The sequence below is a fragment of the Strigops habroptila genome, chromosome 7 (genome assembly GCF_004027225.2).
Source record: "Strigops habroptila isolate Jane chromosome 7, bStrHab1.2.pri, whole genome shotgun sequence".
NCBI classification, from domain to species: Eukaryota; Metazoa; Chordata; class Aves; order Psittaciformes; family Psittacidae; genus Strigops; species Strigops habroptila.
This window is the reverse complement of record NC_044283.2, coordinates 3,106,640-3,134,613: the sequence shown is the minus strand read 5'-3', so window position 1 is coordinate 3,134,613 and position 27,974 is coordinate 3,106,640. Positions and strand designations below refer to the sequence as shown.

The window sequence follows — 27,974 nt, the reverse complement described above, 5'->3', positions numbered from 1 at the left end:
GCAGCCACAGCTTCTCTGGGCACCCTGTGCCAGCGCCTCAGCACCCTCACAGGGAAGAGCTTCTGCCTCAGAGCTCATCTCAATCTCCCCTCTCATCCATCTCCATCCCTTTTCCACCCCCCTGAAGCAAAGCCAAGCAGCTCAGCCCCTGAACACCCCCCTCTATTGAACTTCAAACATTGAGACACTGATTTTTTCCCTCTGAAAACTGCTTGTTTAGTGGATGGAGACCAAGGAGCTTGGGAACAAGTGCATGGAAAGCCCTGGAGGGGAAAAAGTGCTTCAGAGCTGAGTCGTGCAGGTCTGATGCTGAGTGGAACCTTCACCAGGGCTGCTGGGCAGCAGAGCAGCTCCTCAGCATCCAGCCCAAGAACTGACCTATTCACTGGGGGCTTGGAACTTGCTGCGAGATCATGACTGCTTTTAGGAAGCCAAGAACTTTGCTATGGCTCAATACTTGCTCAGCTGCTTTTGGTAGGGATCATTTGGAATGATTTCCTTCTTGTCGAGTGCTTTGACAGTTGCCAAGGTGGGATCTGTGGAGCTCAGCTGCTGTGGAATGATGTGGGGTGGCGAGCAGCTCCTCAGCTCCCTTAGCACAGCTCCTCATGCAGCCCATAGCACGGGAAGTTGGATGCATTAAGGGGGTTAATTTGGGGCTCTTCGGTGTCCCACATGACACAGATTTAAGGGAATTTCAGTTCCGGGAGGCCTGTCTCCTGGAATACCATCCACTCACATCCCAGGAGGTTTTCCTGGCCAGCTGAGCCTGCTGCTTTGTGTTTGGTGTTGACCTTTCCTTCCCCTGCTGCTTCACTGAGGTGATGTGGTTCCAGCAATGTGAGCCATTAACTGATGCAGGAGCCGGGTGGCAGCTCAGTGACCAGCTTCCATGGCTCCAGGGACAATATTCCCTGCTTTCCAGGCTCCACAGCAGCTGCTGCCAGCAGCAGCTCCTGAGGCCAGGTCTGGGAAGAGGCCTCCCACTTCCACATTTTCCTTCCATTTTCCCTGTTACAGGAATTGTTACAGCTCCACAGCATTGCTTGAGCTTTGTGCTCCCTGACAGGACTGGCCTCGTGCTGCAGGAGGGTTGTTTTGCTGTTGAGGTGACAAATTCCATCTTGGCTCCTTTTGGGATGCTCCTTAGGGCACTGGAGCTGGTGCAGGGCCTGGAGCACAAGTGTGATGGGGAAGGGCTGAGGGACCTGGGGGGGTTTAGTCTGGAGAAGAGAAGGCTCAGGGGGGACCTTTGGTAGGGTTTTGGGGGGGACTTGTGGAGGGCTAATGCTGCACCAAGCCTTGGGATACATGTGGCTTCAGTCAGCTGCTGTGGCACAAGCCCATGGGCTACCAACTTCCATCTTTGGGCCAGCAAACTGATAACAGTGGCTTTTATCAAAGGGCTGAAGGCATTTTGTGTTCCTCTTGAACGGGGCTCTTGCAGTGACCCCGCTGCAGCTCTGCACTGCTCTGCAGCCAGTTCTCTGACTCCCCCAATTTGTCTGTGGTCACTTGATGTGTGGTTCCGACTGATCCCATCCCACTGTGGTGGTGGCTGCCACGGTAGAATCGATGGTTCTCATTGCTGATGCTTTTACTTCATGTATTTTCAGAAGCTGGGACTTGGTTTTACGCTGAAGCAGTCAAAACACTGAATAAAACACTCCAAAGCTTTCCAAGCATTTAAATACATTCTCAAAGTCACTTCCCCCCTGGATCTGACCCCACATACGGGCTCTGGGCTGCAGAGACACTTGGATCTACCCCTGGGGAGAAGTGAGAGGCCTGGGGAACGTTGGGAAGTGATGGGATGGGGGAGAGGAACTCAGTATGTGTGTGGTGCTGAGAGCTGTCCTTGCTAACAAGAGCACTGTGAATTGATTTGAATGCAGGATTGGTCCATCCTATTCTGACGCTAACTCCGTGTCTTGCTTTTTGAATCCCAGAATCCCAGGTTAAAGGGACCTCAAGGATCAGCTGGTCCAACCTTTCCAGGCACAGCATCACCCAGACTAGATGTCCCAGCACCCTGTGCAGCCCAATCTTAACAGTGTCCAATGTTGGGGGGTCACCACTTCCCTGGGGAGATTAATCCAGTGGTGGTTGTTCTTATTGGGAAAATGTTTCCCTTGTGTCCAGTGGGAATCTCCCCAGGAGAGATCACCCCTTGTCTTCTCCATGGGACTCCTTGTCAAAAGGGAGTCTCCATCTTCTTTGTAGCCACCCTTTAACTACTGGACCATGGTGACAAGGTCTCCCTGAGCCTTCTCTTCTCCAGCTGAACAGTCCCAGCTCTCTCAGCCTTTCCCCACACGCTTCCCAGCCCTTGGATCATCTTTGTGGCCCTTCTCTGGACCCCCTGCACATCTTTCCTCTATAGCAGGGGGGTTGTTTCCTCCTTCCCTTTCAGCCCCAGCTCCCAAACCCTCCCTTCTCCCCCATGCCCTGGCACACAGCAGTGCAGGTATCACTTTTGGAAGCAAGAATCCACGATGATTTCAGAGAAACCTTCTTGTTTCTGCTGAGTTTCCTCTCTCTCGGAGCCTGGTGATGCTGAACAGGCACCTCAAGGAGCTTGGCTTGTGTCAGCGCTTGGCTCCATGCAGGAAGCTCCCAGGCTTTGCTGCAGCTCAGCTGATGTCCTTGTACACCCTGATGGGGCCAGGCTGGAGCATGGAGCAGCAGCAGACCCCTCCTCATGCTCTGCTCTGCCTGCAGCCAGCCCTGCTCAGAGCAGTGGTGCTGGGTCATGCCAGAACCTCACCACGGATCCGTCCTGCGGCGCAGGAGCGAGGCACAGAGAAGCTGTTCGCATCTGTTTTCATCTCCCTGCTGTGAGTGGATCTTGGATCCTGCCCCCTCCATCTCCACGGCCAAGAGCTGAAAGATGAGCTTGGGAATGTCTGGTCAAGGGAGGCAGGAGGAGGCCCCGGAGCTGCTGCGAGGGCTGGAGCAGCTCTGCTCTGGAGCCAGGCTGAGAGAGCTGGGCTGGGGCAGCCTGGAGAAGAGAAGGCTCCTGAAGGGGACACCTTAGAGCAGCTCCAGTGCCTAAAGGGGCTCCAGGAAACCTGGAGAGGGGCTTTGGACAAGGGCCTGGAGGGACAGGCCAAGGGGAATGGCTTTAACCTGCCAGAGGGGAGATTGAGATGAGCTCTTGGGCAGAAGCTCTTCCCTGTGAGGGTGCTGAGGCGCTGGCACAGGGTGCCCAGAGAAGCTGTGGCTGCCCCATCCCTGGCAGTGTTCAAGGCCAGGTTGGACACAGGGGCTTGGAGCAACCTGCTCTAGTGGAAGGTGTCCCTGCCTGTGGATGAGCAGGAACTGGATGAGCTTTAAGCTCCCTTCATCCCAAACCATGCTGTGATGACTTCATGAGCGAGGTGCCTGCAGGCGGTACCTGTGCTCCCCTCCTTTCCCCCATCCTTTGCTTTTAGGAGGCTGTTCCGTAAATCATCTCCATTGACTAAACCACACTTGTGTCAAGCACTTACCCACTTAATTCTTCCATTTGTAGTTTTTCTTTCCTCTGGGCAGGGCTGTTTCTTACAGCTTCAAGTGCAAAGATGCCTGTTTGTTAAGTCTTTCCTGGCTTCAGAGTTGAAGCTCTTTAATATTCCTGTCTTCTGTGAGCTCTCTTCCATGAACTTTCCTTCGCTCACCATCCTGCTCCCATTTATCAAAGCCTGCCTTGCACGCAGGGAGGTACTGGGGCATTCCTGGTGTCTCCTACAAGGCTTCTTGTTGTCCCTAGGGAAAAGGGGAGACATGAAAGCGAAGGAGCTTCCATCCTTGTTGAGAAGTGCTGGGTTTTATACTCTTAAGCCTGAAGTGTCTTACTTGGAGCATAGCTCTGATGTGTGTAACGATGCTGACTGCTTCCCACTCCACTTGCCCACTGCCTGCTCCAAAAGGGATTTATTCCCTCGGAATTGGGGCTCATCCAACTCGCTTTAAGCAACGAGCAGCTGAAAAAGCAACACTTTTGTGTTTTCCTTGCAGAAAACATCCTGCAGAAGACTCAGGATTAACACTAAGCTGCTAAACCTTGTCACCTTTGATAGCCAGGCACGTGCTGTAGCTGAACTCGGTGCTTTGCTCCCATAACCTCCCTTTAACCTTGGTGCAGCTGCGCCTATTTCCCCAGTAATATTCGCTCTTTATATTCCTAGAATCCCAGAATGATGCTCCAGTGCTGAGAGGAAATGAAGGTGTGAAGAGCTGATGAGTTGTTCCGAGACAGAAGGGAGCTGGTGTGAGATGTAGGTGGTGGTTTCGGAGGGCTTATTTTCCTGCTCCTTCCTTTCTGCACGTAGGGGAGCACATTTGACAAGGAGGAGAGGCAGCTCAGCTTGCTTACCTTGCTCTGAAACCACTCGCCCTGGCTTGGAGCATCCTGCTATGGAACATCTCCCAGCTCCACACAGTGTCCCAACTGCCTGACTCCTGCTTCTTGTTAGGCTGAAGTGAAAATGTGGAAACCAGATGTGACCCGTCAGCTCTGTCTTGTTTAACATCTATATCCAGATGTTTCCAGCTTGTAGGGCTCATTTCCACTTACACTTATCCAAGAGCTAAATCCAAGATGCTGCTTGCCTGGGTTCCTGGGAAGAGGAGTCAAACCTTAACGTTAGTTGTGGGATCTCTTCTGTGCATCCAGGTAGGGCACAAGTGTCCCTCCCCAAACTGCCCCATGCATCTGAAATCTTCTTGTACTGAAGGTTTTTCTGCTTTAAAGGGTTAAAAAGGCCACATTGGAAAGGGCTTGGAGCAACCTGCTCTAGTGGAAGGTGTCCCTGTCCGTGGCAGGGGGTTGGAACTGGATGAGCTTTAAGGTCCCTTCCAACCCAAACCATGACTCTATGGAAAGCAAGAGGAATAAGACTGTTTTGGAGCAGTCTGAAGCCAGTGGGAATGGCTTTCCCTGAGGGATGCTCTTCCCTTGAGGCTGCATGTGCTTCCCTTAACTCTCGTTGCACTGAGCACTGAAGGATTCCTGGGTTGTTCTAACCCCATTTGAAAGGCTTTTCCAGCCTCCTGCAGAAGGAGCGTGGCAGGAGCTGCTGTATCCAGCTGCAGCAGGAATTGCAGCTGTAATGGGAAAGGCAGAAGCAGACTCAAATCCTCATCCTCCGCTGGCTCTGTGGGGACTCCAGGTAGTTAAAATAACCCTAAATCAACAACCCCAACCATTGCTTTTGACATGTGAAATTGGGCTGGGCAAAACATTAGGAAACAACATACTCCAGGGGATGAGCTGATCTAATGCATCTGACTTGCAGGGAACATCCTCCTGTGGAATCTTGTTTCTGTGCCTATTCCAGAGCATGGGCTGCTGCCCCCATCTCCCCTGCACCCCCACTACCATCCCAGCATGGTCAGCAAGTCCCACTTCAACTTCTCTTCTGCCTTTTGTGCATGTTCCTGGTTAGCTCCATTCCCAAGTCACCAGTTCTTTGTCAGGGGAAAGGCTTCCAGGATGCTCCTGGCAACATATTGTCCATTTCCTGAGGAAAACTCCTTGCTTTTAAGTAGTTTGCCTGAGATCTTGGCTATTGCAGAGCAGTTGAGGCTTCCTGTGTTGGTTGACCTTCTTGGGACGAAGATGCAGCCACCCACATGGAAGTGTCTGCGTTTGGCTTTGAGGGGGAAGTCTGGAGAGCAGATCTGTGCTGTTGCTCCTTCGACAGTGCAGTTGTGATGTGTGATGATCCCCGGTGCAGCAACAGGGATTTACACACAGAACCTCCCCCTGTTTAATGATGTTGGATTTTGAGGGGGGTGGAGACAGGAACGGAGCTGGAGCGAGGCGCAGTGATGGGACAAGGAGCTCCCCATGACCCGGCTTCAGTGCATGCTTGAGCCCAGAACCCCCCCGTGTGCTGGGCTGCACCCCCAGAGCGTGAGCAGCAGCTCAGGGAGGGGATCCTGCCCCTCTGCTGCGCTCTGGGGAGCCCCCCCCTGCAGTCCTGATCCAGCTCTGGGGCAGCAGCACAAGAGAGACGTGGAGCTGCTGGAGCGAGGCCAGAGGAGGCCCCGGAGCTGCTGCGAGGGCTGGAGCAGCTCTGCTCTGGAGCCAGGCTGAGAGAGCTGGGCTGGGGCAGCCTGGAGAAGAGAAGGCCCCTGAAGGGGAGACCTTAGAGCAGCTCCAGTGCCTAAAGGGGCTCCAGGAAACCTGGAGAGGGGCTTTGGGCAAGGGCCTGGAGGGACAGGCCAAGGGGAATGGCTTTAACCTGCCAGAGGGGAGACTGAGATGAGCTCTTGGGCAGAAGCTCCTCCCTGTGAGGGTGCTGAGGCGCTGGCACAGGGTGCCCAGAGAAGCTGTGGCTGCCCCATCCCTGGCAGTGTTCAAGGCCAGGTTGAACACAGGGGCTTGGAGCAACCTGCTCCAGTGGAAGGTGTCCCTGCCCGTGGCAGGGGTTGGAACTGGAGGAGCTTTAAGCTCCCTTCCAATGCAAACCACTCTGGGATTCTATATTCCCTGTGCTGTGGGAAGTCACAGCTGGAGCTCAGAGGTTTGGGCTAAGGATGCTTCTACAATTGCAGATCCTCCCCGGCCCTTCCCCTGTCAGCGCTTTCTGAAAGCAGCTCTTTATCCTAAACACAGTGGAAGGGGTTTGGCATTGCAGGTGAACAGGAGCTTGTTTGCATCTGGGTTACTCAGGGTTCTCCTGTAATAAAGCTTTGGTGTTCCCCTGCTCGAACACTGGGCTGTGTGTGTCTGTGTGTAATCGTAGGTGTGGTGTGGACTTTCCCAATCGAACACTGCTTGTTCAGCCCCATCCCTCTTCTTTTGTGCTGCATGAAGAATAGCATGGACTGTCTTCTCATGGTCTGATTCCTGCTGCTTTGTTCAGGAGCACGTGCCAACAGCCACTCAGGGCATGAATGAAGTGACAGAGCATCATGGAATCCCGGCCTGGTTTGGGTTGAAGGGAGCTTAAAGCTCATTCAGTCCCAACCCCCTGCCACGGGCAGGGACACCTTCCACTAGAGCAGGTTGCTCCAAGCCCCTGTGTCCAACCTGGCCTTGAACACTGCCAGGGATGGGGCAGCCACAGCTTCTCTGGGCACCCTGTGCCAGCGCCTCAGCACCCTCACAGGGAAGAGCTTCTGCCCAAGAGCTCATCTCAGTCTCCCCTCTGGCAGGTTAAAGCCATTCCCCTTGTCCTGTCCCTCCAGGCTCTTGTCCAAAGCCCCTCTCCAGGTTTCCTGGAGCCCCTTTAGTCACTGGAGCTGCTCTAAGGTGTCCCCTTCAGGAGCCTTCTCTTGTCCAGGCTGCCCCAGCCCAGCTCTTTGAACCTCTCACACTAAGCTCTGTTGTTTAGTCCTTTTGGTGTCTCAGGACCAGGCTTTACACACCGGGCACTCACATTATTTGTTGTTCATCCCTTCTTCCTAAAGCAATGAACACAGGGACATGAGATCAGGCCGTAGAGGAGCACATGTGCCGGGTGCTGAAGGCTCATCTCTGGCTCCTCAGCATAGGGGGATATCTATATGGGAAGTGGCACTTGTGGAGATGGGAACGCTGCTGACTGAGGTCAGAGCAGATGGGCCACAGCCTGAACCAGCCTGTCTGGTTTATGCTTTATTAATGAGACACGTTATCGGAGTCATCTGTGTTTTCCTTCCTTTTCTCTTTCCAAACCAGTTCTGCTGCTTCTTTCCCCGCGGAGCTGCTACCGAGGAGCACACGTGGAAGCTTTCAGGCAATGCCTCTTTGTTGTGCTCTGTGTTAATGCTGTAAAAGCTGTGGGGTGAAGACTTGCTGGAGCTTTGGGAGCTGTGGGTGTCACGAGGTTTGGAGTTGGTGGTGCTCTCCTGGTGGCACGTCCCATGTGTGCTATTGGTGTTTGCAAACACTTCCACCCCAAATGTTAAGCTCTGCTGCTGCTTGTAGAATGCTTAAACCTTCTGTGGATCAAAAAGGTGACTCAATAAGCTCATGGAAGGAAGGTGCAAAGATCCTTGGGCAAAAGCAGTTCATGCTGGAGACATGGAAGGGTTTTGGGGAGAGTTGGGCTTGTTCAGCCTTCAGAAGAGAAGGGACCAGGGAGACCTCAGAGCAGCTTCCAGTGCCGAAAGGGGGCTGCTCTAAGGTGTCCCCTTAAGGGTTCTGGGCTCAAGTGCATGATGCCAACTCATGTTGAGCTTCTCACCCAACACCCCCAAGTCCTTCTCCTTGATTTGCTTTAGATTTGCTCCGTGTTTAACGCTCTTCCAGGGAAAACACTGCCTGAAAGAGCCGGCCCTGCGGAACTGGGGGGAAGTGGCTGCTTGCCAGTGAGGGATTGTCACCTCGCTTGGATATCGCACAGATCCCTTCCCTTCCAGCAGGACAAGGTGATGGCCGTGTCCAGGCTCTTTCCTTGTGCATACACAGCACATGTTCCCCTTGAACATCCTGCTCCCAGACATGGCTCTGCATGCACAGCATCTGCCCTGCTGATGGGGTGCTGGTGCCTTACATCAGCAGGTTAATTTGGTCCCTCAGTGCAGGGATATTTCCTGCTGCTGCATCCTCTTTCTCAAGCTACACATCTACCTTCACTGCTGGGGATGATGCGTGGTGCTGAGCACCAACAGAGCTTAAATCCCAGATAAACCTTCAGGATTGCTTCCAGGGGATGCACGGAGAGGGCTACTGGAGTCATTTGGGTTGTGGTGTGTTTATCATGCTTCCTGTAAGCACAGCAGGAGATTGCAGCTCCTGCAGAGCCTCAGAGCTCTGCATCACCCTCGTCAGAGAGAGCTTTGGGCACAGGTATGTGCAGGCAGAGATCTCTGCAGGTTTGTTTCCAGCTGAGGGTGAAGCCTCTGTGGGGCCTGGTGCTTCCTTCTCCACTTGCATCCAGCTCTCTTGATTTTATAACAGGGATTTGCAGTCTGATTGTTCCTGAAAGGAAGCATTCCTGTGCTGGGGAAGGGGAAAAGCAACCTCAGGAACATGAATCTTCAGGGGTCCAACAGTGCAGATAACATTGAGTCACTGCTGAAAGCCTCAAAGCAAACCAGATGTTTCTAGTGTCAGTTTTGAGTGATGAAGTATTAAAGGTACCAGATGAGCAAAGTTTTAACTGAAGAAAGTTGAACTGAAAGCCTGGAGAAGAGAAGGCTCCTGAAGGGGAGACCTTAGAGCAGCTCCAGTGCCTAAAGGGGCTCCAGGGAACCTGGAGAGGGGCTTTGGACAAGGGCCTGGAGGGCCAGGCCAAGGGGAATGGCTTTAACCTGCCAGAGGGGAGACTGAGATGAGCTCTGAGGCAGAAGCTCTTCCCTGTGAGGGTGCTGAGGCGCTGGCACAGGGTGCCCAGAGAAGCTGTGGCTGCCCCATCCCTGGCAGTGTTCAAGGCCAGGTTGGACACAGGGGCTTGGAGCAACCTGCTCTAGTGGAAGGTGTCCCTGCCCGTGGCAGGGGGTTGGAGCTGGATCAGCTTTAAGGTCCCTTCCAACCCAATCCAGGTTGAGATTCCATGATGAATGTGACTGTCGTGCAGCCTTTTGAGGAAGAGATGATTTTCAAGACGTATGTTCTTAAATATATACATATATATAAGACCATGGGCTGATGAGGCTGCTCACCCTCATAGGTGGAAGTGGGTTTGAAGTGCTGGAGCTGAAGCCAGGGCTCCATCTCCCTGGTTCTGCAGGATTTAGCTTTTCTTGTGGCAAATTCTAGATGGTTTCTATTAAGAAAAAGGCTTTTGGATCTCCTCTGAGGGTGCCTCCCTTTGCAGGCTGTCTGAGGAGCCTGATGCTGAGCACTTAACCTCTTAAAGGAAGAGGGGCAGACCCCAAGCCTTGGTGGCACCTTTTTCCCCCTCAATTCTTGCATTTACTTCTTCTCATTGGGCTTTTAAGAGAGTCTCTGCCAAAAGAAGAAGTTAAAACTGAGAATCATCATTGTGGTGATGGAAGCAATCAAAGAGGCCATCGGGTGCCTGCTGTGGGGGCAGTGGGTGGAAGGAGCAGGAAGGGTTTGATCTGATCTCCTGGGACACGTTGGGCTCCAAGAGTTAATGTTGCCACCGGCTTCTCTTTCCATGAATAATCCGTTTGTGCTGGAAGTAAATGGCATTTTCCTGCCCTCAGTGTAGGCTTCACTGCTGGAGAGGTGATGTCTGGTTGTCATCCATATGGATGATGCTCTCTGTGCTTCTTGTTCATCGAAACTCAACTCTTTGGTGATGAATTTCCCTGGATTTCATAGTGACCTACAAGTGTTTCTCTGTCCTGCATGTGCTGTTTCATAGAACCATGGAATCGACCAGGTTGGGAAAGACCTTTAAGATCATTGAGTCCAACCTTTACCAAGGCCACCACTAACCCATGGCACTGAGGCCTCGGGTACACGGGGTGTGAGCACCCCCATGGACAGTGCCTCCAGCCCTGCCCTGGGCAGCCTGTTCCAATGCCTGAGCACCCTCTGGGGAAGGAATTGTTCCTCAGCTCCATCTAAACCTGCCCTGGTGCAGCTTGAGGCCGTTTCCTCTTGTCCCATCCCTTGTTCCTTGGGAGCAGAGACCAGCCCCCTCCTGGCTCCATCCTCCTGTCAGGCAGTTGCAGAGAGCGAGAAGGTCCCCCCTGAGCCTTCTCTTCTCCAGACTAAACCCCCCCAGGTCCCTCAGCCCTTCCTCATCACACTTGTGCTCCAGGCCCTGCACCAGCTCCGGGGCCCTTCTCTGGCCCCGCTCCAGCACCTCAATGTCTCTCTTGCAGTGAGGGGCCAGAATTGAACCCAGGATTCGAGGTGCAGCCTCACCAGTGCCCAGTTTCCTGCAGCCTCCATCACTGCAATCATCAAGCAGTTTCCCTCAAGAACACTGAGTAGGTAAATGTGAGATTCTCCAGCTTTTCTGAGCCCAAACTGTTAAGTACAGGTAGGAGCTGGAGCAGCTCATCCTGGAAACCATTTCCAACACTTGATGGATGAGAAAATCAGCAGGAATGGTCAGCATGGGTTCATTATGGGCACGTCCTGCTTGACCAACGTGAGGAACTTCCATAATGAAGTGACTGGCCTGGTAGATGAGAGGAGAATGGTGGATGTTGTCTACCTGCACTTCAGTAGGGCTTTAGACCCTGCCTCCCACAAGCTCCTCAAAGAGGAGCATCCCTGCCCATGACAAGGGGTTGGAACTGGATGATCTTCAGGTCTTTTCCAACCCAAACCAGTCTATGGTTCTAAGCTGTTGCTGGATGGACTGGGTGAGCAGAGAGTGAAGTGGGTTGAAAACTGGCTCAATGCTGGGGCTCAGAGGCTGGTGACCAGTGGCACGAAGTCAACTGAGAGGCCAGTGACAAGCAGTGTACCCCAGGGGGCAATACTGCGACCAGTCCTGGTCATTAACCTTCATTAATGATCTGGCTGATGGGGCAGAGAACACCCTCAGCTGATGACACCAAGCTGGGAGGAGGGGTTGAGGTGCCAGAGGGTCCTGCTGCCGTTCAGAGGGACCCACCAGGCTGGAGAAATGGGCCAGCAGGGACCTCATGGACTTCTACAGGAGAAGTGCAAAGTCCTGCCCCTGGGGAGGAACAGGAACAGCGCCATGTGCTGGGGGCACCCAGCTTGGCAGAGGAGGACATTGGGTGCTGGTGGGCACCATGTTAACCATGAGCCAGCAACGTGCCCTTGTGGCAAAGGGGGTGTCCTGAGCTGCATTAGAGCGTTGCCAGCAGGTAGAGGAAGAGGATCCTTCCTGGAGCACCGTGGCCAGGTCTGGGATCCCCAGTGCCAGGGGGACATGGATGCACTGGAGAGAGCCCAGTGAAGGGCCATGGAGATGATTTGGGGGCTGGAGCATCTCTGCTGTGAGGAAAGGCTGAGAGAGCTGGGGCTGCTCAGCCTGGAGAATGCTCAGGGGGGTCTCATCAGGGTCTGCAGGTACCTGAGGGGAGGGTGCAAAGAGGCTCTGTCTGAACAGGGCTTGGACCAGATGATGCCCAGAGCTCCCTTCCAACACCAGCCGCTGTGTGGTTCCGCACCAGGATCCATCCCAGTACCCTCAGGAGAGGCAGGATGGGCTGAGCCGATGCAAGGCTGTGGCTGCAGCCAGCGCCGTGTGTGATCACACTTGTTTGCTGTGTGCATGTGAAGTGTCTAATAATGCTGCTCTTGCTTCTATCCTTCTGAAAGTGTTTCCTCTCACTTGCTTTCCCCCTTTCACCTTCCCAGATGTCTCCTCGGAGCACACTTCCATGACTCTCGTTGTTCTCCTTCTCTTCCTTCTCCTCCTTGGCTAAATGGCTTCTTTTTGTTCCGTGTGTGGCTTCCCAGAGCTCCTTCCCTGCTGCTATTTGAAGCATGAGCTGCAAAAGGCAGGGGAGGGAGCCCTCATTCAGATGCATTTCTTCCTTTATCTATTTTTCCTTATTCAAAAGCCACAAATAAACCATTCTCCTTCTTGATGCCATCTGGGAATGCTGCCTGTTTGAATGGCATTTGTAGCGCTTTATCTATGGAAGAAGGGGGGGGGGAGGGGGAAGAAAAGCAGCTCTTTGCCTTAGCAGCAAGAACCTGTCTCCCCCAAAGTGCAGTTTGTGCCCCCATGTACCACAAACCCCACAGCAAAGGAAGTGTTTTGGGTGTCACTGGTGGCGGAGCTTTGCTCTCACCAGCTCTGGGCTCAGCCAAGCAGGCAGCAGAGGTTCACTCATGGGGGTTTATATTGAGCTCTCACTGCTCCATCTGATGGGGTTTGGCAGCTCCGTGGAGTTTAAAACATCCTCTGCAGGAGTCTCCTGGCCATCCCGAGTGGGAATGTCCCATGGAAGGAGGGAAGGGGCTGGTGTGTGGGGCAGGGGTGAGCCCCGGACGGCCCAGCCTCCAGGCACCTGCAGTTTGGCTACGAGCCTCTGTTTTCATAATCCTGCCCTGATCTTGTGGCTTCTGCGTGGAGCAGAGTTAGAGGAACCTCCGGTTTGACCAGATTGAACTGGGAGGCAGGTTGCTCCCATTGACTGAGCCCAGGGGGGGTGGTGGTGGAGTCAGGTGGCCTTGGCTATAGCAGAAGACCTCAGCACTACCAGGACATGATCTTCATAGAATCCCAGCCTGGTTTGGGTTGAAGGGAGCTTAAAGCTCATCCAGCTCCAACCCCGTGCCACAGGCAGGGGCACCTTCCACTAGAGCAGGTTGCTCCAAGCCCCTGTGTCCAACCTGGCCTTGAACACTGCCAGGGATGGGGCAGCCACAGCTTCTCTGGGCACCCTGTGCCAGCGCCTCAGCACCCTCACAGGGAAGAACTTCTGCCTCAGAGCTCATCTCAATCTCCCCTCTGGCAGGTTAAAGCCATTCCCCTTGGCCTGTCCCTTCAGGCCCTTGTCCAAAGCCCCTCTCCAGGTTTCCTGGAGCCCCTTTAGGCCCTGGAGCTGCTCTAAGGTGTCCCCTTCAGGAGCCTTCTCTTCTCCAGGCTGCCCCAGCCCAGCTCTCTCAGCCTGGCTCCAGAGCAGAGCTGCTCCAGCCCTCGCAGCAGCTCCGGGGCCTCCTCTGGCCTCGCTCCAGCAGCTCCACGTCCCTCTTGTGCTGTTGCCCCAGAGCTGGATCAGGGCTGCAGGGGGGGGCTCCCCAGAGCGCAGCAGAGGGGCAGGATCCCCTCCCTGAGCTGCTGCTCACGCTCTGGGGGTGCAGCCCAGCACACGGGGGGGTTCTAGGCTCAAGCACACACTGAAGCCGGGTCATGGGGAGCTTCTCCTCACCCAACACCCCCAAGTCCTTCTCCTCAGGGCTGCTTTGGAGCCTGAAAAACATCAAACCTTGTGTATGGTCCAGAAAACCATGGGTCAGGTCTGGCTCCTGTGTTGAATCGCTGGATGGTGCCGTGGTGCAGCCTTGTGCTGTGGTTGAGGTCTCACCTCTGAAGCCCTTGTGGCTTTTCCTGGTGAGCTTTAGCTCTTGCTCGTACGAGTTTATCCAACCATCACTGGGCTGCGAGTCAGCATCGAGTCTTTGGGGAAGCTCATCCCAGTGATATGTAATAGCAGAATAAAACCGTATCTGCTTAGCTTTAATGTGTCAAAATGACTCATTTCAAATATCATATGGGAGATAGGAGGCTGTGGAAGATACGAAGCAGGGAAAACATCCGTGTCCCTATAGGGGACACGAAGCAGGGAAAACATCCCCTTCCTAAACTCCCCTTCCTATCTGCACCCAGCGCGGTTCCATCTCCTGCCATCCCGCTGGAGCCAGGGAAGCAGCAGACAGCCCTGCGCAGGATTATTCTGTTTGATCAGGCTTTGCAATGGGCTGTAGATAAAGCCCTTGACGTTTACTGGGCCATTAAACATTTATTAGCCTCTATCCCAGCGTGGTGGTAGCACCATAACTACCAGCTGCGAGTCGAGGGAAGAGCGGGCGCAACAGTGGCCTTTTCCTTTGGGATTGTACATGGAAAAGCAGGTCATGGCCTTTATGGGAGAGGCATCTGCCTTGGAGAGAAGGGGAGGATGAGCTGGTGGAGTGCAGCTCCTCTTTATCCCAAGGAAATGCTGGAATCTTAGGAAGTGGGAGCATTTAAACCACAAGGAATAAAGATTAGGGATGGAGTTAGGAGTTAATGTATCCCTGCCTTTCCTAACAAATATCCTTCATGCTCTGGGATCAGAGCGGATCTGGCTGTGATTAGGCTGAAGGAGGGTTCCTGTGTCGGTTTTCCCTCATCGGCATTCCCATCATCAGACCTTTATTTCCCTTCCCCCCCCCCCCCATTCCCAAGCTTTGATAGGGAGAGGGGCAGCATCACCGCAGGGCTGAGCTTTGGCTGGTGGGGTCTTGGCTGCGGCACCCCATGGGATCAGCATGAAAGGAGGAATATGAAGGGATTACTATTGCTGGGAGTCCGCAGCCTGGTGCTTCACACCCCAGGCAATCCCCCTGAAGTCAATGGGATTGCAGGGCATGAAAATCCCTGTGGAATTCAGCTTTTTCCTGGAAAAGGGGGGGGCTATTTGTTTTGCTTGCATAGGAATTACTTCTACTACGACTCTCTAGACGTGAGCGATCCTTCTGATCACACCACTGCTCCTCGCAGTCCCAAAGTTATTCCTGCTGTGCTGTCATTTGGAATGATCCCTTACGAATCACTGTGTGGGATGGATGTGTGGGAATGGCTCCGGTGGGAGCGTGTCCTCGTGCGCTTGGGCCCCGCGGTGTGAGTGGAGGAAGGAGACGGGGTTGTTTTCACACCCTCTCATTTTGGGTCCCTGACGTGTTCCTGTTCTAACATTTAGATGTTGTCAGGATGAGGGATAATTAGAGGGAGCCTGTTTGGCTCCAGAGCCGGATTGGGAATCCTCATTGCCATGAGGAAGCATGGATTATTTGTTAGGGAATGCAAAGCGGTGGAGTGGGTGTCCGAGGAGGAGACGCTGCTTCTTCCCTGTGGCTGTAGAGTGCATCTCCTTTCTACAACTGAAATACATTGATCATCCCATTTATCAAATCATGGAATCAAAGGATGGTTTGGGTTGGAAAGGACCTTAAAGCTCATCCAGTTCCAACCCCTGCCACGGGCAGGGACACCTTCCACTGGAGCAGGTTGCTCCAAGCCCCTGTGTCCAACCTGGCCTTGAACACTGCCAGGGATGGGGCAGCCACAGCTTCTCTGGGCACCCTGTGCCAGTACATCCAAATCTAAAGCCCTGCCTTAAACCCAACCTTATTTCCCTTCTCTAGAGGAGGCAGGAGCAGGAGCAGGAGCAGGAGCAGGAGAAGCAGCATCACTGGAAAAAGGAGACAAACCTTCCAACCATACAAACCCTTCTGGAGGCCTCACACAGGGGAAGGTGCCTTCAGAGCCATACTGTGCTCATGGCAATGGCTCCGAGGTGGAATTAAGCACGTATCAGACCATCTAGAGGAGCAGATGGGTGGCTCTGCTCGAGCTGTGGGTATGTTAGCAAGGAGGAGAGGAAAACAATCTCTATGTCGTCAAGTTGGGGGAGAGACAAGTGAATTATTCCCTTGGCAACCAGCTTAATGGGACCTGGTGATTTTCTCAATTATTCAGATATATATATTCCCTTTCTCAGTTACTTTCTGTAGGAACTGGAGGAGCTTTAAGCTCTCTTCCAACACAAACCATTCCATGATTCTATGATCTCCTGCTCCCCACCAACCTGGGATGTTTGGTCTCACATTCAGGAGGGATGGCACAGCACGACCTGACTCACGCAGCAGAGGCAGAGCTTCTGCTCTTCTCTACTCTTCTGAAGCCACAGAACTCTCCTTTTCCATCCCAGCTCCAAATTAGTCCTAATTATTCCATGCAAAACCAAGTTGCTTCAACAGGAAGGAATTAAGACAACAAATTATTGTTGAATAAAGAGGACTCATCGCTGCCTGCTCTAGTGGAAGGTGTCCTTGCCCGTGGCAGGGGGTTGGAACTGGATGAACTTTAAGGTCCCATCAACCCAAACCAGGCTGGGATTCTATGATCTTTCCAGCTTCAGGCCAAGTGACTTATGTTCCTTGTTGTCCTCTCTGCAAAACAGCACAGTTTAAGACTTAAGTTTTGATGTTCATTAGGCTCCTGCTCTATGAGCAGGAGGGTTAGTCCCTAAATGACCCAAGCTATGGTCTTCAGTCTTCTTCTTGACCACTTCCATGCCTTCTGCAAGCTGCTGTACCTCCAGCTGTGCTTGTAATACTCTGATAAACTTCCTTTACATGGAGACTACATTTGTGTCCGGGACAATCTCACTTATATGGGATGATCCCAAGGGATCCACCACAAAACTCAAGCAGTTGGGGCAGTAAAAAGGCTGTTTGCTTCATATAGGTGCTGATGTGAAAGGGCTGGTTTGCCTTGGCACTGCCATTAACTGGGTGTTCCTCTCTCACAGGGCACATCGGGACTAATCAGCAGCCTTCCTAAGGATTGATTGTGTCCTCCCCATTGGTGTCCTGCTTTGATATTCATCGGATAAAGCTTTGACCGTCGCAGCGAGGAGGTGAAGAGTTGAATGAAGGTCCCTGCTAAGGTACAGTAGAAACTTCAATGAGGTCTTTGGGGTGTGAAGCTTGGTGCTGCCTAAACCATGCAGGAGAAGAGCAGCCTTTGGAGGTGCTGGTGGATGGAGTCACTTCTCTTAGTCTTACCACGTCTACATAGAGAAACCTGTGCTCCGTCATTCCTCTGGTTGATCTTCATGAGCGTGGTCTTCTTAGGCTGAGGGTTGTCTTTGTTTTGATGCAAACAACTTGCATGAATCCAGTGTTTTCTCTTCATTTGCTTTCATTTTTGGGACTCCTGGTCTGTGGTGTGAGCTGTGCAGAGTTGGGTATCGATGTTTGTGCTGGTTCGAAGAGGGCTTTGTGGCTTTTTGATCTGGGTTATACAAACCTGTATCAGATACTGAAATATACTGAGCTCTGCTATTAGCTTGGCACAGATGGGCATGTAAATCTGGCATGAGTGGTTTAATAAGGAGGGGGAAAGGAGAAACCAGAGTCTTTTTGGAGAAAGGAAGGTCATGGAGTAAGAAGGAAGGTTGTGGAGTGAGGAGGAATGGTACTGCTGACATTAAAACCCAGCATCCAGCAGGGAGCTTGTGGGCAAAGCTCTTCCCGTGGGCTGAGCTGAGGAAAAGACTGAGGAAAGCTCAAAGAAATAAATCAAAATCATGCTTCTTGTTCACTATTTCAAAGGATTCATTCCAACCAGAACAGGTTTGATGCAGGGATGATGTTGCTGAGAGCAGCAAGTCGAGATGTGCCTGTGAATCCTGGTGATGTTCATAAACGAGGTCCTCTCTTAAAGCAGTTCTTGCTGCTGTGGCTGTCACAGATCCCCCCTGTCTGCACGTGCAGTTTCAACGTGTGGTTTGATACTTCCTTAAAGCCTGCCCATAGGCTCCTGCTGACACTGGGTGCTTCACAAACTGCACCAGCTTATGGGATCCTGTAAAACCTCTTTGACATGGTGTGATGCCTCTTGTGCCAAACTGAAGCCAGGCCTAACGTTTATGGATGACTAAATGCTTCCCTTGGAATTGGTGGGATACTTAGGGATGCGTTTCAGATCTGTTTGTGTGTGTATTGAATGAATTTCAATGTGTATTTTCAATGTGCTTGGCTCACTTCTTGATTTGGGGAGAGCTCCTCTTGAGGTCGACACCTGAATTCAGCCCACTGATGTACTGAGAAGAAGCCAACTGTCCTTTGTCTCTGGGGCATGCTTTTTCCATAGCTGATCCCAGAAAAGGATGAAGTTCAGTGAGACTAGTGTCAGAGCTTAAAACTCACCCAGTTCCAACCCCTTCCACTAGAGCAGGTTGCTCCAAGCCCCTGTGTCCAACCTGGCTTGACCACTGCCTTTCCTAGGCAGGGATGAGCACCCCAGCTCATCCTTCCCTCATCTCCCAGGGCTTCATTGTCCTTCCCACCTTGCCCTGCTGCACAGGATGGTTTCACCACACCATGGTTGGGTTAGCCCACATTATCCCACCATAGTTACTTTCATGATCCAAGCAGATTTATGGGAAGAGAAGGGAAAAGTGTCCCAAACAGCAATGAGGACAAGGGCAGGCTCATCTCCTCCACGAGCCTCAGGCCTCCAGGTTTGCTTTAGGCTTGCATGAGCAGTTGTGTTCAGAGAGTGGAGGGCATCCTTCTCTGTGGTGTCCCAGTGCAGCTCTGGCAGTGCAGGATGTGTCTCAGGGCAACTCCATAGGGAATTCAGCTTCCAACATGGGCAGAGTGTTGGAAGCTGCCTTTTGGGGTCACTGCCCAGAGCTGTTCCATGGAAGCTCTTCCCTGTGCAGGATGAGCAGCAGGAGCTGTTGATCTCAACTCGAGATGATAAAACCACTGAGGTTTTGGCAGGGGGGGTGTTTGGATGCCTTGTTCTTGGCCTTTCTCCTTGGTGTGTAAGTGAACCCCTGCCTGGGCTGGCTCAGGAACCTCCATCTGACTTTGTAGCACGCTCAATTTTCCATTGAATAGGAATTTTCTGGGGGAATGAAACAACTCTCTTATGTTTTTGGATGGAATTCTCCAGCCCTTTCTATTCTTCTGGATCAAACTGGTGCTGAACCTACCTTGCAGGGTCATTAAGTTTCCTTTAAAGCTGATGTTCTTCTTCCATGTTTGGAATGTTGCTGCTTGTGTTACCTCTGGTTGTGTAGGTCACCCCCTGCCTGCGACTCAGTGAGACCCTCAAGTGACTAAAAGCTGCATTTTCTGGTAGATTTTGGGGTAGAAAAGGAGAGGAGGGAGTAGGTATATAATGTGTGACCAGCACTGATTTCTTCAGTAGCAATCCATAAGTGCTGCTGCAGTGGAAATAACACTGATGGTCATGATTATTTGCCTTTAAAGTCATGGAATCTCATCATGGTTTGGGTTGAAGGGACCTTAAGCTCATCCAGCTCCAACCCCTGCCATGGGCAGGGACACCTTCCACTAGAGCAGGTTGCTCCAAGCCCCTGTGTCCAACCTGGCCTTGAACACTGCCAGGGATGGAGAACAGGTTTCCCATCACTTTCCCTGAATCCTGTCCTTCTGTTTTCCAGGAAACTTTAGGATTTAGCTGAAGAAGGAAGGCAAATCTCTTCCTTACTGCAAGGACCATGTCAGCATCTTGTGTTGAAATCCCTGTGAGAGTCAGCAAACCCTGGTAGAAGTGGAGAGCTGAGCTTGGCTGCTCCCTTGCTTTGAGCACATCCCTATCCAGAAGGTGCAGAGGGAGCAGAAATCTTTTATCAGTGACTGCACAGGATAAAGGAAATTCTTCCCTAAGGTTGGTTCTCTGAGGAGAAAAGCAAATAAACTGGGAAGTTGGTACCTGCAGACAAGTACCTGCAGGCACTGGGGTGCTTACCCACATGTAGGGACAGGGAGTGTATCCCAAATAGCCCAGAACCTGAGAAAACAGAGAGAAAATCAAAAGACAACTGAAGTTCATTGTGCTTCCAAGGCAATTGGAGATTGCTTGGAATCCTCTGGGATTTCTGAGGCCTCCCAGTGCAATTTAGGGCTGAGTGTGGGGAAGGTTTGGGGGCTGTGGTTGTCAGTACCTCACTTGTGGCTGTCACCTATTACTGCCATTGGCCAATGACAGGTTTTGGGCTCTGGATGACACAGAAGTAACCACCAAAACAGTTATCTTCTCACTGCAAGTTCTTTATGTCACTTGGCTGGGGCTGTGTGGCTCCTCTCCTGGTGGACAAGCCCACACTTGCTTTTTAAACCACACAAGTTCGGATTCAGTGTAAGTTTTGGGTTTAGATTAAAAGGCAACAAAAAAAGGCGTTTTGAAATGGGACTGGATTTCCTTGTTCTTCTTTCAGCCACAAACCTGCCCCTTTCTTTTCCTCCTCACCAAACCCTGGCCTGCGCTCTGTGTCTGGGGCAGTGGTGAGGTTGCTGGCCTGGCTTTGAACTTAATGGGCTTTACTCCAAAGAGCCTTCAGAAGAATCATGGAATCCCAGCCTGGTTTGGGTTGGAAAGGACCTTAAAGCTGATCCAGCTCCAACCCCCTGCCCTGGGCAGGGACACCTTCCACTAGAGCAACGTCAAAGCCTCCAAATCTTGCGAGTTGTGTGAAAACCGAGCAGCAGGGAGATAGAGCAGAGAGATCATAACACTTCCCAGGCTCGATGGAAGCTCTGCAGTGCAAATTCACCTCTTAGATCACCCATATTTGATTTGCAGGGTGATGACGACACCTCAGTTGAGCTCATGGTGCTTCCGAAGCCTCACGTGGGATACAGGAGAGTCATTTCACCTCTTGTGCTGCATTAACCCTCTTGTACTTAGGGGTGCTTTCACCTCTGTTCTCTCAGAGGCACGTGCTGCCTTTTTCACAGGCGTTAGCAGAGTTACCAGCAGCTCCTCACACACCTAAAACGCTGTGTAAATGCCTGGAGTATCTAACACATCCCATTGCACAGCGTGAAATTGAAGACTCAGCCCCGCTTTAAGGCTTTAGCTCCATAAGCAGCAGAACTAATGTAGCTCAGCATACTAATGAGGGGTGAGTTATCCTTCAGTGCTGTTAGAGAATGGCTGGTGTTGAGCTTCACCCTTGAAACCTCCCTGGGAGGCTGCTCTTCCTCTTGGGATGAGCCCGGCAGGCTCCTTGGCAAAGAACCGGCATCAACTGCCAGCGGCAGGAGAAATAGTTCAACTCGATGATTTCAGGGAAACAGCCCCAAAATGGGATCCTCTATATGATTTATAGAAGACCTTGAGTAAGGAAGGAGGAGGGATTGATGTCCTCCAACATGAGAGGGACGTGGAGCTGCTGGAGCGAGGCCAGAGGAGGCCCCGGAGCTGCTGCGAGGGCTGGAGCAGCTCTGCTCTGGAGCCAGGCTGAGAGAGCTGGGCTGGGGCAGCCTGGAGAAGAGAAGGCTCCTGAAGGAGACACCTTAGAGCAGCTCCAGTGCCTAAAGGGGCTCCAGGAAACCTGGAGAGGGGCTTTGGACAAGGGCCTGTAGGGACAGGCCAAGGGGAATGGCTTTAACCTGCCAGAGGGGAGACTGAGATGAGCTCTGAGGCAGAAGCTCTTCCCTGTGAGGGTGCTGAGGCGCTGGCACAGGGTGCCCAGAGAAGCTGTGGCTGCCCCATCCCTGGCAGTGTTCAAGGCCAGGTTGGACACAGGGGCTTGGAGCAACCTGCTCTAGTGGAAGGTGTCCCTGCCCGTGGCAGGGGGTTGGAACTGGATGAGCTTTAAGCTCCCTTCCAACACAAACCACTCTGTGAAATGCTCTTCTCAGTATCTCTGCTCTTTACTTGGATGAAGGGCCTCCAAAAGCAAAGATAGTTTTAATTTAGATGCCCTTAGCTGTGAAATGTGCATCGAAAATCCCAAACATGCAAATTCTGCTCTAATTACTAGATTCTCCACATGGAGCTTTTGTATCCTGGGGATGCTCTTCATCTGTTCCCACCGAGATAGCACCATTCCTGCTGCGCAGCGCTCGGAGCAGCGCGTTGACACCCTGTTGATTGGGAACCCAAAGTGTTTTAAGACCCTGATGGGAAATTACAGCAAACAAGAGCTGTTGGCAACCATCTTCCACATGGAAATCCTCCGTGAGCACAACCCACTACAATTATAGCAGCATTCCCGGGTCAGGAAACCAATGCAGCGAGTGCTGTATTCCTGTGTGTGATATTTATGACACACAATGTTATCTTTGTGATTGTTAGGGCTGCTTTGCTGCAGTGCAATTAAGGAGGGGCTGAGGTTAATGGCAATGTTAATGGTGTTCGGGTTCTTAATTTAGAGGCTGAATGGTGTCCTTCAGCAGGGAGTGAGCAGCAGAAATCATTCATGCTATTGTGCTGCTGTCACATCTGTGCGTGAGGAGATGGCTGCAGCACAGCCTGCATCAGCTGAGATCGCCCAGGTCTTTCACAGTGTGGTTCATTCACAGCCTGGTTTGCCTTGGAAGGGACCTTCAAGATCATCCAGTTCCCAGCTCTGGTGTTTTCTCCTGCTAATAGCATGTCCTGAGGGTCTTAATGGCTGCTCTTGCTCTGAAACCAGACCTGGTGCTTGGAGCAGTGTCTGTCTCGATAGACTTCACCCAGCCTGACTTCAGCTGGGGGAGAGAAACCATCACTAGGTCCTTGTTCTGAAATAAGGACTTGGGTTCCAGAACCCCCCCGTGTGCTGGGCTGCACCCCCAGAGCGTGAGCAGCAGCTCAGGGAGGGGATCCTGCCCCTCTGCTGCGCTCTGGGGAGCCCCCCCTCCAGTCCTGATCCAGCTCTGGGGCAGCAGCACAAGAGGGACGTGGAGCTGCTGGAGCGAGGCCAGAGGAGGCCCCGGAGCTGCTGCGAGGGCTGGAGCAGCTCTGCTCTGGAGCCAGGCTGAGAGAGCTGGGCTGGGGCAGCCTGGAGAAGAGAAGGCTCCTGAAGGGGACACCTTAGAGCAGCTCCAGGGCCTAAAGGGGCTCCAGGAAACCTGGAGAGGGGCTTTGGACAAGGGCCTGGAGGGACAGGCCAAGGGGAATGGCTTTAACCTGCCAGAGGGGAGATTGAGATGAGCTCTGAGGCAGAAGCTCTTCCTTGTGAGGGTGCTGAGGACTCACCAGTGTTATGCAGATAGGCACCCCGTGTGTTCTGAGTTCTGGTGGAGGGGCATACCAAGAGGAGATTGGCTTGGTTCTAATTGTGCATTGCCTGGTGAGAGGAGCAGGAGATGAGAACTCCTGCAACCTCCAGGATCAGCTCCTGCTGCTGCTGGTGGATCTCATAGGGCTGCCTTTATCATGGGGAAGTTAACATGCTGTTGATTCTCAGCTTCCAGACGTGATGAAATCCATCTTTTTGCACCAATTTAAAGTTAGAAGGATATTAAGTGCCAGTTTCTTTGTCTAGAAACTGCAATCTCAGCCATCTGCGGGTGGCTACAGAAGAAACACGGAACCACTTTGCCGAGGATCCAACTCCTGTTCTCAGCTCACAATGAAAAGCTTCCTCACTAAAGCCCATTTGCTGCCAGCAGACCACAGGCTCAGGAAGCACCAGAGGCCTGGCTTAATTTTAGAAGCAAAGCAAACCCCAACTTCAGAGAGTGCTTTTGCTGTTGGACTTCCTCAGTTGAGGCCTCCAAGGCCCTCACAGAAGGGAGAAGCATCCCTTGGGGCCGCAGCCATCCTGGGGGTTGTGCATTGAATGACTTCAGCATCTTTTTTTGGTGTGATTTGTGACTCCAGCTTTAATTTATTGCCTCCTCTGTCAACCGCAGATATGTTTGTTATTCACAATTACACGGCCGAAAGAAAAAGGGGGGAGGAAGAAGAGCTTTATTTGGATTTTGAAGTCATTCTTGCTCCTTGCCTTGGTGTTTGGTGCAATGAAATCCTTTCATAAGGCTTGTGGAGAGAGCTGGGTTTTCTGCCTTCAATGGGACTGGTTAGTGCAGCGTTCACCCAAATCAAATCTGTACATGGAATATTACACCATTATAGCTTCATGTTTTACACTAGAGACCCTCTTGTCTTTAATGGAACCTGCAGGAGCTGAACGTCAGTTTCTATCAAAAACCCATCGCCCTGGTGGGCTCCTCATGGTCTGATGGTGATGGTCACCTTATGCACATGCGTCAGGTCAGCTGTAAACCTGCTGGTTTGTCACTTTACACAGCTTCAGAGTGTTTGCACTGACATTTCCCTGCGTGTTTGGTGGTTTCTCTGTTTTACTGAACTGAGGAACTTACTGAAGTGAGCACAGCTTGAGAGTTGTGCTTGGTAACCATGGTCTTCAGAACAGGCTTCTACAAGAATCCCAGCCTGGTTTGTGTTGGAAGGGAGCTTAAAGCTCATCCAGTTCCAACCCCCTGCCACGGGCAGGGACACCTTCCACTAGAGCAGGTTGCTCCAAGCCCCTGTGTCCAACCTGGCCTTGAACACTGCCAGGGATGGGGCAGCCACAGCTTCTCTGGGCACCCTGTGCCAGCACCTCAGCACCCTCACAGGGAAGAGCTTCTGCCTAAGAGCTCATCTCAGTCTCCCCTCTGGCAGGTTAAAGCCATTCCCCTTGGCCTGTCCCTACAGGCCCTTGGCCAAAGCCCCTCTCCAGGCACAACCCCCCAATTCTTGGCTTTGGGGTCTGCCCTGAATCACTGATCTCAGCCCAGCTCCCTTCCAGCACCCGCTGTTAGACGATGAGTGAACCCACCACATCAAAGGAGATGCTCGGTGTGAAGGGGTGGTAGGTGGGAGCTGTGGGGTGCAGGTCCTTTGTGCCTCTCTGCCCTTCCCTGAGCACGCTCCATGTGCTGCAGAGAGCTGCTGTTGAAAGCCTTCCTCTTCCTCTCTCCATCCCATGCCTTGGGAAGCAGTTGTTCCTCATGGCTACAGCATGATGGGTTGTGGCAGCCTCAGGAAAGTCCCTCTCCCTGCTGCTGCTGTTTAAATTAGGGAATAAAAGGCCATATCTTCCCAAAAAGAAAGTTCTGGAGGTGATGCTTGCATGCGCCTCGCTCTGTTGTAGCTGGTCATACTGTATCTCTTGAAGCTGTCTCTCTTCTCATCCCTTTCTCATCCTCTGGAGTCTAAAGGCTTTTGTGCAGTGTTTAAGCAAAGGATTGATGTGCTTGGGGGTCTTTGGCACCATGGGCTTCCAGTTGGGATACAGTTGAGCATCAGGCTACAACGAATCCATAAAATGGGTGGAAAAGGGATCAAATTTTGCATAAATCAAGAGATGCAGCAGCATCAAAATCATTGGGACATCAAAGATAACAGGAACAGGAGTGCTGAGGATATAGGGTTGTATTTACCTTAAAAATAGCTTTTCTTTGCCTTTATTTTGGATGTTAGAGGAAGGGGTGTGGGCAGGAGTTGTGGGGCAGTCTGGGCACCTATACTGGGAAAGCTTCCAATAGGTATTTCCAGAGTGAATGGAGATAGTGGGGGAGAGAAAACGATAGAGCTCTCACAGTGCCCCGAGATTCCCTGGCAGAGGGGGGTAAACTGGAATTCTGGGCTTCGAGGGAGCAGCCGTGGGGAATTACAAGGCAGCTGAAGCCTAAATCTGGGATTGCTGCCGGGATGTTTGCTGATGGTGAACAGATCCATGCGATGGGCGATGGTGGTTGGAGAAGCGTGGAGCACCAGTGCTGGGTACAGGGCAAATATCCATGGATTGGTTAATAAACCCACCCAAACCCTCAGTGCTTAAGGCAGTTCTGCAGGGAGAAGAGGTGGAGAAGCCAAACCTGGGAGGAGCTTTGATACCCAACGAGGAAAAGCTGTTTCCTAAGTCGGAGGCGAGGATGGATCCTGTAGGTCAGAGCAGCGCAGGGACCTGGGCTCTCCCATTGGGAGCTGCATTCCCTTTGCACTGGGTGCTATTTATTGTTGCACTGGGGTTATAACTTCCTCGTCAGCACACGGAGGGCTGGGATGGGGAAGGAAATGACCCTTGCTTTCTTTGCAGGACATTTCCAAGCTCTGCAGCTGAAAGGTTGGCTCTGAGAGCCAAGTGTTACCAGAGCCGATAGCAATAACACTCTTGAGCAGGTACATGGGGTGAAGTAACCTGAAATGTGGCATTTGGGGCGCGGCAAAGGAAGATTGTGACCCGTCCAGTTTGGGTTTGTAACTGTGGAAAAGGGCTTCTTGCTTTATTTTAACCTTTTTGTGCTGCTAAACTGGGAGTTTCAGATGGGGTTTGGGTGCTCCCAAAGCTCTCGCTCCTCCGGAGCTGGCTGGAGCTGGGTTTTGTTTGCACAGAGCCCTGTTTCCCTTCACACGGTTGCAATCAGGCAGGAAACGGGTTTCTCGTCTGCTGAGCCAGCCTGGATTTCTCGACAGCAAAACTCCCTCCTTGCTCTCACCCTGCTTCCCACTGGGAATGGCTCCAGCTCTGCTCCTCCGTGCAATTCCTCCGGAGCAATACGGAGCCAAAGCTTTCTGTCACCAAACCCCCTGGCTCCGCACGATGCAACTTGGAGTTTTCCTACCTTTACACCTCAAATCAAGCACCATTCCCTGCCTCTTTTCCTATCTTTTCCTAAACTGTGGCCGTCACACCCACCGGCTTCCTTTTAGCTTTTACTCAGAGCTGGACTCCGGGTGCCTTGAATAAAGCGGTTTCTGCTGGGATGTGGCTTTCCTCCTGGCATGACCAGACTCTCAATGTAACATTCAGAGCTGTAAAACACTCCCTGACAATAGCTGGTGTTGTTCAAAGAGTGGCATAAATAATCGAGGGGGGTTTTGTTTTAACCCTTTTCTTCTCTTTTTTGACGCAAGAAGAATAACATCTCCCCAGGCTGGCCGGGGAGGAGGCTGTGTGCATGCACAAGGGTTGTAGCATGAAGGGAATCTCAGGAAAGGGGGGGTTTCAGGTTGGTGCCGGGAATGTTTTCAACATCATGGTGCTGGGATGGCTCTTAAATCATAGAATCATAGAACCTTGAAATGGTTTGTGTTGGAAGGGAGCTTAAAGCTCATCCAGCTCCAACCCCCTGCCACGGGCAGGGACACCTTCCACTAGAGCAGGTTGCTCCAAGCCCCTGTGTCCAACCTGGCCTTGAACACTGCCAGGGATGGGGCAGCCACAGCTTCTCTGGGCACCCTGTGCCAGCGCCTCAGCACCCTCACAGGGAAGAGCTTCTGCCTCAGAGCTCATCTCAATCTCCCCTCTGGCAGGTTAAAGCCATTCCCCTTGTCCTGTCCCTCCAGGCCCTTGGCCAAAGCCCCTCTCCAGGTTTCCTGGAGCCCCTTTAGGCACTGGAGCTGCTCTAAGGTGTCCCCTTCAGGAGCCTTCTCTTCTCCAGGCTGCCCCAGCCCAGCTCTCTCAGCCTGGCTCCAGAGCAGAGCTGCTCCAGCCCTCGCAGCAGCTCCGGGGCCTCCTCTGGCCTCGCTCCAGCAGCTCCACGTCCCTCTTGTGTCCTCCTGCCATGTGGTCCTGTGGGGAGCCTGGGTCTGTTCTTCCTGACCTCCTTGGAGATGCTGGAAAGCCACTCAGGCCCCTTCCTCACCTGGTGCCGGCAGCTGAGTGTGCCCAGGGAGAAACAGGCACAAATCTATATGGATTCGTGCAGCTACCACACACCTCCAGCTTTTCCTTGTCTTCCCACATGCACCTGGGTCCATCCCACCTCCACTGTATTGACAGATCAAAAGCAGGGGGTGAAATCTCTCTGCCTTCATTTCATCCTTGGCTTTCTTAATTTCAAATCGGCCAAATTAGAATTGAAGTTAAAAATTCGGTGAAGAAGCCATCAAAAAAGAGCAGTTGGGTAAAATTTCATCCCAGGTCATAAGCCCACGTGTCTGGGACTCTCCTTTTCTATATCTTCAGTAGAAAATACACTGGTTTTGTTTTCTGCTTCCTATCTGTACCTTCATTGCTGTCAGTACACCCAATAGGTGACGTGATACCAGCATCATTTTGTCCGTGATGCACCTTCTCAGTGCTGTGACGTGAATATGGGGCAAAACAACTGCTGATTCCACCCTTTTCTCTTAAACATCATCTTTATTTCTTGTATTTCTTTCCCCAAATCA

At 52.2% G+C, this 27,974-nt stretch overlaps 1 protein-coding gene across 1 annotated transcript in view; it reads left to right on the top strand.

Moving 5' to 3' along the window:
• PTPRA (protein tyrosine phosphatase receptor type A) overlaps positions 1-27,974 on the top strand; it is a 110,311-nt gene that overhangs the window by 10,144 nt on the left and 72,193 nt on the right. Inside the window, exon 2 of the mRNA XM_030491576.1 lies at positions 16,846-16,983. The gene's annotated coding sequence lies outside the window, so the exon portion shown is untranslated. The remainder of the gene's footprint in view (positions 1-16,845; positions 16,984-27,974) is intronic.